This window comes from Passer domesticus, chromosome Z, assembly GCF_036417665.1.
Source record: "Passer domesticus isolate bPasDom1 chromosome Z, bPasDom1.hap1, whole genome shotgun sequence".
NCBI classification, from domain to species: Eukaryota; Metazoa; Chordata; class Aves; order Passeriformes; family Passeridae; genus Passer; species Passer domesticus.
The window spans coordinates 43,720,450-43,741,436 of record NC_087512.1 but is presented as its reverse complement, the minus strand read 5'-3'; the positions used below and the strand labels follow the sequence as shown (position 1 = coordinate 43,741,436).

Below are 20,987 nucleotides of genomic sequence, written 5' to 3'. Positions count from 1 at the left end.
AAGACAGGAATATCAATTCCTTTCACCATGAAGAAGCCAGAACTTTTGTTCTTCTGTGCTATTCCTTTGGCAAGTCTTGTCAGTGGCAGATGTTCCAGGATGCAATGAAAGAGGTTCGCTGCTTGCATCTCCATCTACTTGCGTCACCACCTTACATGTAGTAAAAGGAGGCCTGGGGAAGGCATTTTGCAGCTGCAAAACCAAATTTTTTGTACAGGAGGGAAAGCTGGTATCAGAAACACAAAAATCCATTTTGCCTGGCATGCCTTGAAGTGATTCAGAGCATCTGCAGTGAAGTCTTGTTGAGTGTATTTGGTGCATGAGAGAAACTCGTATACTTTTTGAATATTTTTTCAAAAAGCCACCAGGAAAATTTCAGATATATTTTTGGATTTTTTATCCCTTTTGACTTTCCTACAAACCACATAGATGCCATGGATGGATGTCTAAACCCTTTAACTATTACTGGCCTGAGGAAGTTTACAGCTACAGTACACCTGTCCACACCAAAGCCCCGATCCAATTTCCTGGCACTCAACAAATACTGACACAAAGTCATGGACAGCATAATTGCAGACTAGTTAATTAGATTTGCTTTCATCCATTGTTTTATGAGATTATTTCAACCAGCAGTAGATTCTATAAAAGCTGTTAAAATCTGACTAGAAGTTCCTTTTTCTATGGTGAACACTCAGTGGTTGTACACTGCCTATGGCACCTGAACAGCAGTATTAGAGAAGGTTCAAATATAAGAGCTCAATCCACCTTCAAACACACCTGAGTTTGATGACACTAGAATACATAAAATTGATTCACTGAACCCCAGCAATAATGGCCACTTTCTAGGTTTTTTATCTTGTCACTCTGGGTGATTAGTCACACTCAAGACTTTATTCAAACTGATTCTTTTTAATTCTATTAAAACATGGGAGAAAAAAAAATGCTCATCTCCCTTGCCCTGACATGCTTGGGCACATGACTGGAACATGACAAACAAAAAAATAAAGAAATTCAAATTAGAAAGTAATTTTTCTGGTTCCACAGCCATGACTTTCCCTCTATTAAATGTGATTGTGTATTTCACATTTTCCAGACATTTCTAGGGCTGTACTTTTCATCTGGATTTAAGGGAAACCGAAGTGCACATAGTGTTCTTACAATTAGACCACAGTCTGATTTCATTGCTCAGAAATTTTGGGTTCTTATCCATCGACATGTCTCTGCTTGCAGGCCTATTCACAGATACTTGAGACATGTCACAATAACAGATGTCTCCTTTGCCTTGATGCTGGCAATTTGTGATGAAGGTACTCTTTTAAAACACAGGAACAAAATTTGGTTTTGACAAGATGCCAGGAAGTCCAATTAGAGCCTTTATGGCTGCGGATTATCACTGGAATTTTTTGTTGTTTCTAGATTTATCCTCCTCTAAAATTAATTATTTTCTTGTATTTTGTTATTGTTACCTCTCTAAAGTCTCCCATGGTCCCCAAAACCATAAGCTGCAAATTAGCAAGTTGATCTCAGTGGCTATTTCTAAAGAAACCAAGGTATGCAAAGAAATTGAGATGACTGAAAGAGCTTCCCTTTGTGCTGTTAGATTTATGGAGATTTACATAGGATTCCTTACAGCAAGAAAACTTCACCAAGTTTTAGCCAGTTGATGACCTCTTGTAGGAAAATATTACATTATCTTACCATTCAGTACCCATGATGATAACCACATGTCTTACCAAAAGAAATCTTATGTTGCAATGGTGCTCAGGAGTGCTAAATCTTGTGCTTTGCACAACACAGCATACAGCAAGAAGATACTGTCTGGCACAGGGTGTTTCTACTGCTTCCTGATACTTCTAACTCTCTTGGCTGTTGATGGTATCCTAAAAAATATGTGGTCCCATAAAATTCCTTTCCAATCACTGTAATACAACACAATGATTTCTGAACATTGACCTTGGTCATCCTTGTTTTGAAGGGAAACTCAATTGTACTTTGGCAACTGAACAAGTTCAGCTCAGAGGAGTGAAATTTCTGCTTCATCTCCCTTATGCAAAATTTTCTACAAAATTTACTTTTAACTGCAAGAAGTCCAGCATTTATTGGTGCTACTGCAGTCACTACTTCACATCATACTTTCTTTCACAAATAAACAACCACCAAGGTTCAATTTTCATTTAGCAATTTCAACTTAATTTTTCGCACTACTTCTCCTGATGTTTTGTCTCAAGGAATACAAAACACTTGGAAGAGTTGTAAAACCTACCTTAATAAGTCAGGATTCATTTGGTCACTTTCTAAAAGAGAAGGTTATTTTCTTGGTTCAGGAAAAAGATAGATGACTTTAAATGTTATATGTTTATATTTAAATAATGTAAATTAGACCATTTAATGGTAATAGCTATAGACACTTGTTGGGATATTAAAGCATTCTCTTTCTTTCATGATGCTATGCAATTTTTGCCCCTTTTATGCATAAAGGAAGTTGGTACGGCCAGCAATTTAAATTAATGCACCATTTTTAAACCCATAGATGATATATGGCTAGCTTTCTTTTTGATGGTGAGGACATCCCACAGAAGAGCACAGATAAGGTACATAAAGCACTATTGACTAGAAATAACGAGATTTTGCCCCATAAATTTAAAAATAGTTCTAATTCCTGAAAAAGACTGTCTAATCTGAAAAGAGAATTTTTCATAATTCTACACACCAACAACAGCTTGTGAAGCAGTAATTTGAGCTCCTCATTTTACCAGTTTGTCTCACCCTTCAGCTGCTAAGTCTCCCCAGGACCTAGAAAACTGAGTCAGACTTTGTAGTACAGATTCATCTGCAAAGTCTGCCAAAAATGAGACCCATTCACATCTGGTAATTTTGTCTTGGTTTCCTTAATGTAAATTCATGCCAGTGAATTGACTGAGACTGTCAAAAGATTTCATAAGGGTCACCACTTGAATCAGATAGTCACCATGTCACTGATGAGATTATAGATTTAAAATAGGTAATTGATTATTACAGCTTCCCTTGACTATCCAGTCCCAAACAAGCCCCCAACTAGCACACAAGAAATTTCTTACATAAGTATCTTAAAAATTATTTTCAACCAGCTCTTCACTGATTTAGTTTCCCATAATATTTTGCAGAAGATATGGATATAAATCAATTCAGGCATTGCAATCAAACTAAATACTGAGTGGTATCAGGACAAATACAAAACAGCATTGAAGCATCTGTAAATTATCAAGTCAGTATTTTCTACTAGTTCACAGAGCATCAGAGAACTTCTCTCATTAGGAGACATTATTTCTGGCATGAAAACGACCAGAATGTAGCCCAGAAGCCTCTGGAAAGATCTTTACATGACACAAATCTGCAGATTACAGTACAAGCAAAATACTATTAAAGTGCAACAGCTTTCCCCTTTATTTCAAGTATTTCCAGATAAATAAGAAGGCCAGGGGAAAGTCTAGTACCCCTTATTTATATGATTGCAGTTGGATTGCCAATCAAGCACCAGATATGCACCTGCAGTAACGATGTAAGATGCACTGCTGTATTTTACAAAATGTGTTTTTCTGCATCCTTCCCAGACTGTACGCTCAGCACTTTAATGAAGTGTTGTGGGTAGAATAGACACATGCCTGCTTTTTATAATGTCAAATTGGGCCTCCTATTTTAGTTTCCTCTTACTTTTCTGGACAATCTTTTCATCCATAGTGAAGCTGTGTGTATTTGGCTGCACAGTGTCAAGAGAAAATTACTAAGACCAAACAAGTTCATATTAATGAGCCATGGAAGGCAAATACAACAGCATCAGTTATTTTGTGAAAAAGAATTTTGCCTTCTCATGCCTGCAGGCAGAGAGATGTGAAGTAGTAATCCCTCGACTACATTAAATTTTTATTTCTGAAATTTAAAAAAGTCTTCAAGGATTATATCATAAGGAAGTACATAATTGTACGGATAATGACCCACATATCCATATTTCAATATGTGGGCTAATTCAGCCCCAACATATCTGGGATTTTCTGACTTTCCAGTTCAGAAAAGAAAAGGCTGCAGTATCATTTAGTTTTTCATCATTCTTTTACATTTCTGCCTTCTGCACCCAAAGACCTGTTCCTCCTCCTTGCAGTTCTCCCTCATCAACTTCAAAGCTGGAAACAAAAATATAAGAAAATTGCTGTCACTAATAACAAGAGCATACCAAAGATGACAAAAGAGGGCCCTAAATCAATGAAAAACAAGAGTGCAGCAGAAAGAGCAAGCACTGTGTGTTGTTGTGGAGCTTTAACAAAGGGATTGGGAAGTCCCAGCACAGCGACCTGTTCCAGAGAGAAGGCAAGCTTGCTTGTGCTCTGAATGTCTCTCATGTCCACCACAATCAGACATCTGTCTCGTAATATCCTGCTAAATTTGAGTTCTTCAAATAGCTGAGAGTAGGGAGACACAGCTACAGATTACAGCCTAGACATAGTACCAGGCATAAGGATGCAGGCTGCTAAAGACAGCTAAAATAATAAATCTCCCTCTCACTGGGAGGGTTTGAGCTTTTTCCTAGAGAAAGTTTATTTTCTAGCAAAAAGGCTGTACAGTCATTTCCCAGTTTTGCTTGTGTCTTCTCTTGTAGGGGATACTTTACCTAAAAAACAACCTATGGCTATAAATTGGAAACTGGCATGGCCCCATGGGCAATGCTCAGTCCATCAGATGAGGTTCTGGCACTGGAAGAAAATCACTGTTTGGATGAATTATTCACTCAGGTTGTACATAGTATATCGACAGCGATGGGTAATAAGCAGTGAAGGAGTTTGCTAGGAATTGAATGCTACATCCATGAAAGCCAATAATCTCACCTCCTTGCAACATATGTTGGGTCAGATGCTAGTGCACTCTACACTACATCAGTTGTGTGTTAAAGGTCGTGCAGGTTTCTATCCTATGGAAATTAAAATTGGCATTATCAATGTGACACAGACATCAGTTAGATGGTTGGCACAAAAAATGTGTTTTGGAGAAAGCCTCAGAAGGCACTCATGGAAACGCTACCAGAAGATTGTCTATTAAATTAGACCACTGGCTTGTTTGGAATATAATTAGCAGATACTTATCAAGAATAGGATTTGCCAGCCAAAATCTAATCCTGGACAGAAAAAAGGAGTCTAAAGTATTCTTCAGGAGTTCATGAGCTATTCATTGCTATTCACTGAAAGGCCTTTTTTTCTCATGATGTTCTAATTTTGAAAAATTTGCCATCTGAATAGGTCTACATCCAAGACCAAGGCTTTGCCTGTGCTGAAGTCAATGGAAAAATTAATAAATGAAATCTAAAATGTCAAAAAATCATTTTTCTTACTATTCTGTACTAGAAGCTTTAGTGTTCAAAGTGATATGAAGTAACCTACTGAAAAGCAAATAAAAGGCACACTCAAAAACAAACAGAAGGTTATCTCTAAGGAGATAAAAACTCTTGATAAAACCCCTGTTTGTCATAATCCACTGATAGCATCTTATACACTGACGAAATATATATTAAGTATTTGTAGGTCTTTTAAGTGTATTTTAGGGCTGTTACCTTTAGGTCTCAATCTGCCTTTCAGAAATATAGATTAATTTGAATTATTCCTTGCTCCATCTCAAAATTTATGCTTTCCTGGTGCTCACACCTAAGTGCCTTAATATCAGGGCACTGTCACTGCTCACCAGCAGTTTAATTATAGAGCTGTTGGAAAAGAAAATATTGAACTCTTGTTACATCAGGGATAGAAAATCAAATAACAAAAGGTTACTCCAGAAGCCCTAGTCACAAGAGTACAAACATATTCAAAGCAATGGAGCTGCATGGATGTCTCTTTGGAGGATACTTCATCTCCCCACACACCTCTGTAAGTTACATAGTGACTCTATTGCCCAGAATTACTTCAGGGCAAGTCCATTCACATCGACACAAACAAAGCACAGTGCACCACAAAGCTAAAGCACCACTCTCTAAACATGTAACCCAACTCTTTCAGACTTGTTGGCTGAGTCTTGACTACAAAAGCTACCAAGGACACAGAAAGAATTTAGCTATATTCAACCCAAGTGATTAGATAGGACAACATAAAATTAATAATAGCCCTTATCTTTTCACCTACACAGCAAATCACAGAGATAAGGTTTTTTTATACAGAGTAATATTTGCTGAGATCTGAAACAAATCATCATGTAGGTCAGCTTGGAGACAGCGAGAGTGTCATTGTAATTTGTACCAAGACAAAAAATAAACAAAGTGCACCAGATTGGGTGACAACAAGACACGCAGAAAAAAGATACAGACAGGGATGATGGATCCTGGGTCAACAGAACAAAATAGAACAAGGAAAGAAATGGGCTTAGACAACTACATCAAAAGCAGTTGCACAATTTAACTTCACTGTGACAATTGGTCATAAGCCAAGGGCAGCCACTCTCACACTCTAAACAGCCAAAACAGCTATGAGTATCTACTGAACAGGCTATTTTTCCCATCCTGACAAGACTCAGCACCAGTTCAGCTATATATATTTGCCATGTATCTGGTTGTGGAAATGCCATGAACAAGCTCTGAACAGCACATTAACAGGGGACAATAAAATCAAAAAGCACTACTGCTATTACTGGAGAGCTAATTTTGAGCTCAAAGTTTAGACAGCTTGCAAGGTCTGGCATGATTAAGCAACAGTTGATGCATAATGCAATATCATAATTCTGGCATCCATTAATCAAAGGCTTTACAGCCTTAACTCAAAATGCCTTAAATTCAATGAGGAAAAAGAAAAAAAAATATAGAAATATATATATCTATAAGAAAGGAAAAAAAAAAAAAAAACCACACCAGAAACTGGAAAAGGTCAAGTCCTAGTGAAGTTGAATCAGCTTTGATTTACCACTTGGCGTTTTTGATTTGGGTTTTGTAAGTAACATCTGGGCATGTGTTTTGAAGAGACAAAGACAATGCTGTGTGAAGGAACATAAACACCAGCTCATGCCTCAGAACCAGATGCAAGGATGTCAGGAAGTCACCAGCCTTACACAGCCCCCAGCCACAGCCATCTCTTTATCATGTTGCATCTCCTTGCTTTTCTTAAGAAGATGAACTGAAGGGAGGTGATAGGAATTAGTCAGGAAAGAGCTTTCCTGCCTAACCAGAGCCCAGAGCAGCAAAGGCAGTTTTGGAAGCAGAACCAATTCCCACAGTACCCAGGTTTTTGGAATATTTCTCTTCCACTTATCTACAGGCTCACTGCTGTAGTGCAGTCACTGTGCTATCACGATGCTGTGCCTCACTGATCTCTGATAAGGCAGCTAGTGAGACCAGACTGCAAGCTTGGTATTAAAACAAATGGGAAATCTGACCCCTAAACCCAGACGTCTCTTAAACTATTTCCTGCAATGCAGTTGAGTTTATTTTGCATATATGTCTGTTGTTTAAGCTAAAGAATAACCTAGTGAGCAAATTCTGATATGCAGAAAGTAGTATTTGACACTTGAAAGGACACTAGGAAAGATAAACTGTGACAGACTGGGAGAGATCAGACCAATGCATATGAATTACAGGTAAACTGCTAGGGAATTGCAAGGAAATTTACTTATGCAGGGTTTTGGTGATGGCAGAAAACGCAGGACCCACTGTATACACAGAAATGTATTATCTTCCTGTTTCTAATTCACATAACCATCTCCTGCCCCCAAGAAACCCAGAGATAACTTTGCTTATAAGGACTGAGTAGTAATGCACTTAAGAATCCCTAACTGCTGAAACCCCTGCACTTGACAGGCAGCGTAATCTCAGCTGAAATATCCCTCTATTACAGCACATACAGAAAAAATACATTTGCCACAAAAAGCATGCACATAACATTTTTTGGTTTTTGCTTTTTTGCTTTTTCCATCAATTAAAAAATTGAGGAAAGTACAGCAAATCAAAGTAAGCATAATCTGGAAGATATTAAATAGGGTTTTTTAATGCAGTGGGGACTTTTAAATAGAAAAAGTCATTATTTTGATTTAAAGACTAAAATGAAAGATTAATTTTACTTTAAAGTTTGGCAAAAAAGTCAGAAAAAAACAAATTAGTTCTTGAAATCTTTTGGTATTCTCCCATCCATCACTTGCCAGTGTAGTCTCAGATGAGATGTGTTTCAATTATACATGCTTTACCAGAATGCGTAATTTCACCTTCTTGCTTTCACCCACACAGTGACCTCCACAGCTGCTGAAGTCCCTTAACTGTTAACATATAGCCAAAAAAGTTTATTGACAGCCTTTTAAAGAAAAAAGTATGTTCTTAGTGCCACCACTGTTACTCTGAATTTGGAGGTACGGCTGCGATTTTTGAGAAATTGCATAAGCACTCTGTAGTTGCCACGGTATCAGTTGTTGGTTTCTCTGGGTCTGGATTGAAGGTACTTGAGACAGTAGTTCATGTTTGGACTCGTGTTTATTATTTCTTATCAGTAAAACGTCTCACTGCTATGAGTTTGGCAGCTTTTCATTAGAAGGCACAAAATGGCCAACAATCTCTCGTTACAAGGTCTTTTAAGACTAAACTATCCAATTAAGAACTGACACCTAGATTATTTTCCCTTTTAACCCAATAACTGATCCCAAAGATCCCACAATGCAGACTTTTCTGCCCAATTACAAAATGCCACCCAAACTCATGAAGAAGAAGAAAGAAGCAGCATGACAAAGAAACCCATCTTGCTTCCATCCACAACATACTGAAATATCCCAAAACCTAAATTTTTCAGCAAGTTATATGCTTACACTACTCTTTATAATCTATTTCACACTTTTGTGGATTCTAGTCTATCTTGAAGTTTAGGAAACTTTCTCCATGAATGAGGGTCAAAGTCAGTGCTCCCCGGGGGTCAGGGCACCCCAGAGCAGACAGAGAAATATTCCCGTTGCCCTGGGTTTCCACATGTAGTGACTTTATAATTCCATTAGGAAAAGGTTTGTCTGCAGAATGGGTCAATATATCCATTTCTTTGTCAGGCACAGCTAACAAAATACTTAATCAGAAGTGGTTCAGCAAACTAAAAAACTGCAGCAGAACATCCGGACATTGTGTTTCAGTGGAAAGATATCCTGTTTCATGGAAGATATCCTATTTACCACACCAGGCATAATGACAAAATAGAAGTATTTAATGAACCATAAGATATTGTCAAATTATATCAACAGTGTGTACTTGAGAATTCAGTTGCAGCATAAGCTCTGTCAGTAAAAGTTAGCTGTCACAAAAGAAGTAACATCAGTGCAGTTACAGTATGTCCTCACTTGATCAAGTGAAAAGAAAACACCAGAGCAGACCAGATAAATTGGTCTGCTAAATTGACAGGTTATTGTTGAATTGATTGGTCAGATAAATTGACAGGTTTAAATAACAGGCAGGAAAAGGGTTTTAAACAAGATGTGACATTTATTTTTGTGCAGACAAGTAAAGAGCATGGTATCTGAATCAAAAGAAACTAAATTATCTTCCACAGTTATTCAACTTCAATTGGGTTATATCCAATGCTTACTTATGGACAGCAAGTCCTGCAGAAATAACGCATAGCTCATGCATAAACTCAGAACATTCTTTTACTATCTGAACTACTTCTTGATTATGTGTATATTCTCCATTTCAAATGTAATTATGCTCCATTTTTTTTTTCTAGTAGTATTTTCCTTGTTCAGCAGCAGTGGTCTGAAAATACAAACCAGATATGGCTCTCAGAAAGAGGTAGTTCCATCTCTTTGTAAAACACAGACTGTGGAGGTGGAGATATTTAAGAATTTGCTTTGCATCCAAACTTCAAGGGGCATGGCAGAGCATCTGGTAACAAAAATTAAATTCAAGAACTGAATGCAGAAAATTGGCAAAATATTCTCTTTGAGAACATGAAAGCTGTGGAGAAAATTAATTTATAATTGCTTTTGAATGCACATAAAATTTGTTGATTAAATTCAAGAATAGGATTTGATAGCTAGAAGATAAAACCCTGAAGTTTAACCTCAAATACAAAATAACGTTACAATCTGTACACAGTATACAAGATAGCAATAACAGCTTTGATGTCTGCAGTCACTCTTATTTATGTAAAAATATGTAAGCATGATGAATCAGCATCATTTAACTGCACAGAGTTCAGGTCTGCAGAGCTTTACTTTGAAGAACAAATAATATTCAGTTTAGAGATGCAAAAGTTCAACAGCAAGATCAAATTCTATAGCACTCCAGACAAAGTCAAGCATATTTTTAGAAGATTTCTGAACAAGTGAAGAACTAAAATAACTTTTAGCACCCTGTTTGAGCGTAATACAATGTATTTTAAGACATAACAATAAAATAAAAAGTAATGTTTTTTAAGGCTCTAAATATAGAAGGTTTAATCCAGATGGAGCATCAGCAAGAGCAAAGTAATAGGTTGTATAAGCATTCAAGAAAAAAAAAAAATTAATCCTAGCTGTTTACTATTGATATGCAGTGGTTTTTTTCCTACATTTTGACCAAGAAACAAATAGAGGTTCACAGAGAGATTTACACAAAAGTAGCTATATTTGCCAGAATTCACAGTTTTTTATCATTTCAGCCCCGTTTGAAACAATTTTAAGTTTCATTCAAACAATTGAAATAAACTGAAATCAAATAGCAGCTCTTAAAACCAGATGAGAAAATATCTATGCTGACTTGCTGAGTTTTCTACTCTAATTAAAGATCACCTATCTAATGAAACCAGATTAAATGTGTGTATCCTTACACTGATGTCTCCTTGCTCTTTTGCTTTTCTTAGTGATGAAGCATGCCAGCTTGGTGTGGGTATTTGTCTAAAATTATCATAACTTATTCCTATTAAAAAAAAAACTATCTTTACAGTGTAATTTTCTGTAATTCTGTTGGCCTGGATATAAGATAGATTTTTCTAAGAGCTAAATTCATGAGAAAATGTCCAACTTTTTTCTCATTCTGGATAATTGCAAGGAGACCACGCAGACCCAAAGAGCAGCAGCAACACCTTCAAGTGAGCCTTTCCAGTTGCTGGACTTCTAATTTGACAAAGAAGCTGTTGTCCCTTATGTATTTGAACCTACTGAGTTGAAACTGTAACTGTATAGACACTCAGCTATGGTAGTCGATGGTGAAGAAGGAAATGCACAGCAGCCTCACACACTGCTTCTCTTTCCTCCATCACAGCAACTCCAGGCAGCAAAGATCAGCACTTTGGGGAAGCCATGGGGAGGTGGCTGATATTGTCCAGGGCTGATGCTTATCCAAAAAAACTGCAGACAACCACCACATGAAGCCAGAGTGAAGCCACCCCAATATACTCCTTTAGGCTGTGCCCAGTGAATGAAGAAAACATCCAGAAAACACTTCATCCAGAAAACACTTCATCCTGGTGCCTGCCTTCAAGGACCCCTGTGGCTCCTTCATGGCACTGACTTGCCCCAGGACCACTCCAAGGACATAAAAGGGCAACAAGTGGGCTCACTATGAGAACACAGCAGCAGACCCAGTTCTTAGGAGGTAGTGTTTAAAAAAAAATGGTCAAATAAAATTTTCAGTAGCTATTTTCCCATAAAATACTTGTTCAATTCAAAGACAAAGGGAAATAATCCTAGAAGGGTGAGAAAACTGTGAAAAATCTGAGTGTGGCAAGAGGGAGTTCTCCAAGACACCCAGGTGCTTGCCAAAAGGCCAGTTGCAGGGAGGTATTGAGTGCCATAGCCCCTAACAACTTTAACACTTCATTCTGGAATGAAAAGCTCATATCAGGATTTGGATTGGACATAAGAATTTAAACCCCCAATATCTACTCTTAGAACCTGATAATCCTCTTTTCACCAATATTTCTGTATGATTTTGAATAGTAGAAGCAAAAGTTGGCAATATACTGTATAAAAAAAAAAGGTAAAAAAGCAAGGGTGTGATAACACTGCATGGTTAATGGATTTCTTTTTCCAGTACTTTATATCATTTGAAGCTATACAACAAAAGTCACCAAATAATAAAACAAGTTATAATAGTCTGTTAGGTAGCACAGGAACTAGAACATAAAATAACTGGAGCAGCAAGGTAGAGTATGAAATTCTAAAACACATTTACCTGCCCTCTGACTGAACAGACATAAAATGTGCTTGTGATGTTTAACATTGTTATTACCAGAGAGGATTCAAACATTTGAACGTTCCCCTCTTTTTATTCTTCTACAATAAATTAACAAAGATCTGGGGAAAATAAAATAGGAAAAGAAAAACCTATTTTACAATCTGTTCTAGGGAATTTGTCTTCCCCTTTTAATTATTCTCTTCATTTTTTGTAGAATTTAACTTTGTCCTCAAACAACAGAAAATACAATCAGCACAAAACTATGCAGTAGAGACCTGATCTTCCCTGCAGCCTCATTTACCTTCACTGATGCCATAATTCCCACTTGGTAATCTACTGAGGTACATGCCTAACTTACTCCTGTAAGTATCTCTGTTTTGATATACTGACATACTTTGGGAGATGACATCTGTGTTAGTGTATTGCCTAAGCAGAGCCTATAAGGCTTTGTCCAAAACAAGCTCCAAGAGCCAAAACCATGAAAATTAAGTGCAATTTCCATAAGAGCAGACCTCTTAAGTCAGGAATAAACAAAGTGGTAGAAAAAACACTTCATTCAGTTGTTTCTGATACCACTGGTAGGAAAAAAATGTTTGAATATTTTACAATGAAAGATTGCATGCAAAATTCAGCAATTCTTTGTGAAAAATAGCACATGAAGGAAACCTTGCTTGATTCTAGATATACTACACTATCTCTCACAATATCAGCATTTTAAGGAACTCATCATTGTTTCAGTGGCAAAAACTTCAAAATCACAGAATCTGCTCCATAATGAAGGGATAAGGAGGTAGAAAAGGTCAGTATTAACTATCTTTTTTGTGTTATTTATGGACACATAGAAATGTTTTTTTAAAAAGGCTTTGCCACTGCAGGATATTTGAAAAAGTGAGATTTTGTCAAAACACAATGAAACCTCTGCTGAACACAAGGCAGTGTGTTTTGGGAAAGAAGTCTTTAAAAAAGGGAATACTAATACCATGAAGTTAGATTCCTCTCATGTCCCAGATTTCTCCTGTGATACTCTGAGCATTCTCCACTTTAGGAGTACAGTGAACAGTAAATATATATATAAACACAAACACATAAATTCAAAATGGAACTACTAGAGCAGTCTGTGATTTCATTTCAAACAGAAAAATCTTTCAATATGGAAAGAAAAAGGATATATATAACCCTTCAGGTACTTGACAATGTAAAATTCCATTACCAAAATTATATGTCATTTAGAAATTAAACCATATTTTGCTATTTTTATAGACTACAAGAAAATAAGCCCTTTGTTTGAGTTCAGTTGCTACATTAAAAAACAAATTAATGAATCCTCTTCATTCATACTTAAAATCTTCTCCTTTTTTTCCACTGTTACTGTGTGGAATCTGAGTCCCCCATTATGTGTATGTCCTCTGTGACATCTATCCCAGCAGGGAGCACAAAGGATCTGGCAAAGTTGAGGACATGTGCTCTCTTGCAGCATGCTCTGCTAGATGGCATGGTTTGCCTGGCACTAGGGCAGCACTATGGTATCTCTTCACTTCAAAATACCCTCTTCACCTAGGTATCACATCCATGAAGTGTCTGGGTAAACATCGTGTAACACCAATTAAGCCTCCTCTGTATTAAAAAATATCTTGTACAGAATGCTGGCAGTGGGTTTTATGGAAGCTTCAGAGTCAGTGAAGAGTTCTGTAACTCATACCAGGTCCTTGAAAGGTCCCAAAAAACGCCTGTGTCTGTCTTTAAACCTGGTCACTGTTGCCCTCTCCAGAGAAGATGCACAGCTTCTGGCTTTCTTGAAGAATCAAACAAGGGTAGCAGAGCTTAAAAGATGGAACCCTGCATGTTAGTGTTTTCTCCTTTGCTCAGAAACACCTGGAACAATAATACCAGCTGGACAAATACAAGAGCTTTACTAAAATGTCATTGTGGAAAGCCAGCCCACACAGAGATAAATACTGAGATCAAGTCTCTCAGAGGAAAAAATATCAAGTTAGGAGAGGAAAGGAAAGAAAAGCTGGAAGAGAGGCATAACCACTGATAACTTCTGCTGTAAAATTCAAAATCAAGAGGAGTTTTATCCTCATTTAAACTTGACAGACAGTAAACACCCCCAGAATATAATTCTGTGTGGGTACCATAGTGGAGGACATCAACTGCTGTTTTAACCTGTCAGAAAACAAAGGTGAGAACTGCTAAATTTGCTCCCATGAAAAAGTTTGACATCAAAAGCAGGGAAAGCATCTTGCACAAGAGGAGGAAAACAGCTGGGGAAAAAATCCAGAGGAACAGTGTTTGCTTGATGAAAATAACCTTTGACTTCACTAACAAAAAATGAAATGTAGGAAAAACAGTGTGGCAAAGCCACAGAACTTGTTTCCAACATTAATTTGGAACATTTAAATGCTTTTTTGTGTGTGTTTTCGAAGATTCCTTGCCATACTGATACAAATTTGACATGGTGATGGATGGCTACAGAGGCAAGGAGTCAAGTGAAGTATGGTGGTTAGAAAAAGCAACTTAAGCCTCTTTTCTTTTAGGTTCTGCTAGTGACTCCTTAGGTGATAAAGGGTAGATAAATCATTTAGCCTCTCTGTTTTCGTGTTCTTTATCAATGAACTGAAGAGACACATTTTATGAAAAGTACAAGAGCTCAGCATTACTATCATCAATTTTGAGACTTAATAGCTTTAAAAGCAATAGATGCTGGACAATAAGTTCAAGTATAACTCAGAATAGCAGAATTTCAGTATGCTATGCAAGACACTTAGACATTTGTCAGAAGGGCTTTAATGTTAAGACACTGATAAAGATGCACAGCACTCTCCCGTGGTACAGCCAAATGCTCCTTCAGTCATTTTCAAAGTCAGGATAAAATAAATAACAATATTTTTAAATCAAAACAGTTGCAATGCTGCATTTTACCTACTTTCTTAATCAACATAAGAAGCACAATGTCACATTTTCTCCTGAGAATTGTGAAGTTTTAGTAACAGATTAATAATTAAAATTAATTAGTCTCATTTTCACAACTAATTTAAATATTAGATATACTCAAATCCACAACTAGCAGATGCAGAAGTACAAATGGTAGGTATTTCCTTTTTTTAAAAAATGAAACAAATTATTTGCTGGACACTAATGTCCCTATGTTTCAAACACCAATATAATACTCAATGAGAGAAATTTAAAAAAATGCAAGGGCTTTGGATAAGGCTTTGCACTCCTGGAAAAAAAATGAATGGGCCCACTCTAAGTACAATCAAACTTGTGCTAGCTACAACTGCAGCAGAGCAAAGAGCAAAAGGATTACAGTCAGTGTCAATTAAATCAAAAATGATTGATTAAAGGCTAGAACAATTGATTAGAAAAAGAGTGCAGTAGACTTGAATGGAAAGTAGCACCTCTACCAGCATAACCTTCAAGTCCTGAATTTCCTCACGCATACAAATTGCTTCCCGATTATAAATTAAGATTTTCATCTATAGGGATAAATTAACATTAGAGCCAGATTTTCTTTGTGTGGTTCTAAGTTTTTTTTCACTGAAGTATCCCAAAATTTACTTTTATATGCAACTTAGTATAAAGGAACAGTGTGGTGGGGGGAAAAAAAGCTTGAAGGAAACAGAAATAAATGAAAGGGCTGCAGAGAGAAGAGTATTGATCTTGCTCCCAGTGCAGCCATGGAAAAACTTCTCCTCTTTAAAATTGGATCAGGTCCAAGGACTGACTGAGCTTAAAAGAATGTTCCTATTTGAAGTACTTTCACAGTAGACAGCACCAGCTTTATCATCCAAACCACCTCTCAGCCATGGCTGGGACCTCTGAACTCCAGTGACTGAAGTAGTTTGCCACATCAGAGAAAAAATAACATTAAAAACATCATACTTTCTCCCTGTTATGGCAAGGCATGCCATGAGCCACCATATTTCCCATAGGAGCCAAGGAAGCTCTTCATCCAAGTCTTGTCTGTTGCCAATCCCAGTTTAGGTTGCCTTCTGACAGGGACTAAATCTGTCCTGATAAAATGGGAAGGCATTCAAAATAATGGTTTTCGTCAAGGATAATGCAGACCTTTGAACAATCACATCTAAGACATTCTGGGCATTGTTAAAAACTATCTTCTTCTTCTTTGTCTGTTGTTAATGTAGGCAAAAAATCCCTAAATACATCCTGACATTTAAAGGTTTCCAGGCCCTGGGCACATGTTTACTACTAAGTGCTTGCTAATCCACTTTACTTTGTGTTCCTCAACAGCAACTAACACATCTTGGGCTGAGATTTACATGTATTCTTTATTTCTACAGCTCATTTGAGGAAATTCTTCATGGTTTTTAAAAAGCAGCTATATCACACCAGACAAACTGTAAATAATGGCTATGCACCCCCGAGCAGTAGAAAAAAACACTTCTTATGTCATCTCAGTTCCTTCACTGATTGAAAAGGACTTCCAGGCCTATGAATATGCAGAAGCTGTGACACAGCACAGATATTACAACTACTAACACTGTAAACAATGGAGTTAGGATCATCTGAGCAGGATGGTATGCAAAAGAATATATTGAGAACTACAAGCAATAATTCCACCATCCCTCTTTTCTAATGTAGCATTCTGACATCTTTTCCCAGTGTATTCTTAGTGATTCTCACTGTAACATTATATTTGTGTGCCTTATCTCAATGAAGTAGCAATATTGCCTCTATTAAACATAGGTATTTGTTTTCTGCAAAGAAAAGAATGGATGAAATGACTCTTTAAAAAGATCTGACTACATTAACTCAGTAGTTTGAAAACCTACATACACACTGATTGACTCAACTTGTCACGGAAGACTCATTATGACATCACTAGTTAAACATTTGAACTTTTAGTTTAGCTTTACAGATCTCTAAACAGTGTTCAAATAACAATTCTAAGAAAGAAAAATTATTTAAAGTAAAAATAGCTCAAGTGGTACTTTTTCCATACTTCAATATTTCTAGCTCTAAAATAACCTCCTTAAAATGCAGATTATGTTTTACTAGGTTTTGAAAAATTCCAGATAATAAGTAATGCCTAATACTTATGCTGCACTTCATTAGTTGAGTTGTCTTCTGACACAAATGCTGAACAGGTCCACAAAACCACCAGACAACAAATCACTTCTTATCTCATTTTGATTTTTAGTGTACGCTTAGGATTATGTTCATTATTCCATTTTACACAATACATTTATGTTCTACTTTACTTTTCTTTTACTGTTTGTTCTTCCACTTACTAAGTTTTAAAACTTTGTCTATTTACAATAATTTTTTTTAAGTAATATGAATGTTTTGTTAATCCTATTTTCTAATGCTTCAGAAGAGAATGAAAAAAATGAGAAAATGTCTGAGGCACCATCTCGGTCTCACAACAATACACAAAGCAATCTGGAAAACTCCAGTGTACATCAAATATGTTTTATATATTTAAACATTTGAGTTTTCCCAAAAGGAAGGGAAATGGTGAAATTACAACTTGGTTTTTACTCTTATATTTTCTTTCTGAAATCAAACAAGATGCCGGGTGGCAGAGGTCTTTCTTGAAGGACAGGGTTTTGCCATATATGTGTTTATAAAGGTATCCACTCCTTACACAGGTTGCCTATACACATACTCAGACACTGATGATCCTGAGTGCTTCACAGGACATAGCTCTATTGTGTTGGCTCAGACAGCTAGGAAGCAGCAAAATCAACCCTGAACATCTTTCTGACATCACTCTTTGAACAATGCAGGAGACATGCAGAAAATATGAAGTCAGAAAAGAATAAGAAAAAGACCTTTACGTTTTTGACCAGGGGCACTAATTATTTTCTTGAAATATTGAGACTGCAGGAGACAAAGAAAGTGTAAAAGAAGACCATGAAACAGAGCTGTGGACAGAGGAAAAGGAAATAAGAGACTTTTCATTTCCAGGCCTTCCTAGTATTAGGAAGTATCATGTGACATAGATCATAACAAGGTTCAGGCAGAAAGTTCACTTTCATGTGGGTAAATAAGCTTTCTTCTTAAAAAAAAAAACAAAAAACAAAAAACAAAAAACAAAAAAAAAAAAAAAAAAAAAAAAAAAAAACAAAAAAAAAAAAAAACAGCAGCAGTGGGCATTGAGATAAAACAGAGAATAAAAGCTTGCCTTGACCTGCCCTGCCCTGCCCTGCCCTGCCTTGCCTTGCCAGCACTAGCCCTGGGCTACTGCACAAGATCTAAAGCAGTAGTAGGGACAGACTTCAAACACCTGTGGAATCCCAACTGAACCCACTCACCTAATCTTCCTTTAAATCCATCAGTAAACAGAGAAGTACACGAAGCATTCTGATTCCTAGCTAAAGAAACCCAAAAGTTGGATTTGATGATTGTTGTGATTCCAACACATCATATTCTGTGATTCTTTAAAATAGACTTGCAGCTGAGATAGCAAACTGAGCGAGGAAAGAACAGAGACAGCCCCAGGACTCTGAACATTTTTTCATTGACCACTCAGGCGCAATCTCTGAACAGGGCCAGTGCAAGGAAATACAAAACCAGAACCATGTTATTTCTGTTTTTCCCTGCTGGCAGCCATTCTGAGAGGTTTACAGATGACAACAAGAAACTGTAACATGTGTGTACTGCAGAAAAAACAGGAGAACCCATGCAACATGGCAGATTTCTTGTTGGGCCACATCTCATGGTCTTCCTCTGTTCCCCTCAAATCTGTCTTCCAAATGGGTCCAGATTTTGAAACAGGCACCATCACATCTGAAAGACGTTTCTCCTCAGTTTGAAGTAGCTTATAGAAAGGGTGTATTTTCCTAGGCTTGAGGGAGTACATGTATCTTAGGAAGCAATTAACTGATACTTTGATTCACAAGATCTCTGATTGATTTTCAGGATAAATACCAGCGGAGTCTGCGTCAGGTCCTGCACTCCTACTGCTGCAGAGCACAGTGCTGAAGATCAGGAGTAACACAGATGGACATACAGCACTGCTAAGGAGAGGGAACTATATACGTAATCCAAATCCTACAGTTCTATAAGGCTCCAGCTCTTGAAACAAATACGAGGAGGTTAAAAACACCCATCTTCTCAAACTCAGTTTATTTTAATCCTGCTAGAGTTAACATTTTTGTTCTACAGCTTACTACGCGTACCATTTCAAACTGCTCATCAAAACACTGTCATGGATTTCCTGACCTCAGTGAATTGTCCAAAAAAGTCCTTCCTGCCAATTCTCAGCTGCTTGCTATTGTGCAGGCTCCCGCAAAGGCTAAGAAATGGACATGTAACATTACTGCAATCAAAGAGGAAGAAATCTCCCTTGCTAACAGTGTGCTGCCATAGTGCACTTAACACCTCTCAACAATAAAGTACTTAGAAGAATGCTAGAACGATTGGGGGTTTTTTCCTGTTAAAAAGGCCTCCTAAATCTAGGCATCATTTGAGGATGACATTCTGAGGCTTGCCTGCCTAAGATCAAAGTTCCTCTCTCTGCATTACTCCTTTTCCAAAATGTCAGCTCTGGCTCAGACTGTTGGCAAGCATTTTCTAGAATTGAGGCCTAGGTGACTTAATCAGGGATATACAGTAAAGTCACACAGAGCACTGCCAGTCTTTTAACCCCTAGGTTAGACCTGTTCCACTTCAACATCATTGTCCTAGGAACCAAAGGGCATACAGAAACATAAACGTATAGGAAACAATTTTTTTTACTAACAAAAAATTTGGCATTTTAAACATGAATAAAACTTACTCTCACTTTATTCTCAGATCTGCAGCAGTCTACCAATGAATATTTATTATGCTACCAATTTTGATATTTGACAACAATCTCTTTTGAGAACTGCTGCACATTGCTTTGAGGCAAGAAGTTCTGATTGGAGGGCCTTTCAAGGCTTTGTCTAAAAAGAATTAAAAAGCAGTTCTGCTACTAAAATTTCACAAGAATTAAGAGCCAAAACTCATTTCAGTGAACAAATAAATGATTCCAAGAAAGAGGAGAGATCAAAATTACCATGTTTTTTATCTACTTCCTTACATTTGCACAGCAGCCTACAGGGACCCACTTTGCAAGACACGACTTACTTTCCATCTCATCTCATTTTCTTCTGATGTGAATTTTTTTCTCTGCCTGGGGAGTGTTCAGCACTCTGCAAAAGGCTCTGTAACATCTGCTGTAGCTCATTATAATTACATTTCCTTGTGCTGATATTTTAGGTCTAATTCTTTAGGTTTGGACTGAAATCTGGAGGTCAGTTCTTGCCATTTTTAATTATTTCCTTTCACAAAATATAAAGGAAGACATGTCCCTCTGATTTTATCATTACTGACAAATCTTTCCTCAGCCCTTTCTTTGTTCTTAATATTTTGCACATTCTTAAATGAGCCTGAATCATTTGCGCTGGCATGCTTGCACAAACACACACACATACCCCCACACGGACACCTCACAGATAAGATCTCTCTTTTTAAATCTTAGCTTCAGACATTTTAAGCTACACTTCACAGACTTTGCTTTTAATATTTAATTTTCCTGGAAATCATTAATTTACTAAACCAAGAATTTTTACTGGTTCAAATAATAAGTGTTTTAAGTTTCCGCTGCAAAAAAGTCTAGACAAAATCCTGGGTAATAAATCACACAAAGGAAGGTCTCTGTTTTGTTTTAAATTACCATTATACATGTTTCTCATGCTTCATCAAGTACATTTTTTTACTCATTTTGAAATATTCCCAAAAAAGTACACATTTAGAATTATTTAGCTATGATTATACAATATATCTTAATTCACTGGAAAGTGCTCAGCTGGGAAATGATCTTACATAATGCATGCAATAGAGACCCTTACTGAACAGCATGGACTAAGATTGA

General features: G+C 37.0%; 1 long non-coding RNA gene across 1 annotated transcript in view; it reads left to right on the top strand.

The window, feature by feature from the left end:
• Positions 1-20,618, top strand: part of LOC135291174 (uncharacterized) — a 28,580-nt gene extending 7,962 nt beyond the window's left edge. Inside the window, exons 2-3 of the long non-coding RNA XR_010354044.1 lie at positions 12,336-12,483; positions 19,010-20,618. This is a non-coding gene — a long non-coding RNA (uncharacterized LOC135291174). The remainder of the gene's footprint in view (positions 1-12,335; positions 12,484-19,009) is intronic.
• Positions 20,619-20,987: the final 369 nt, after the last annotated feature.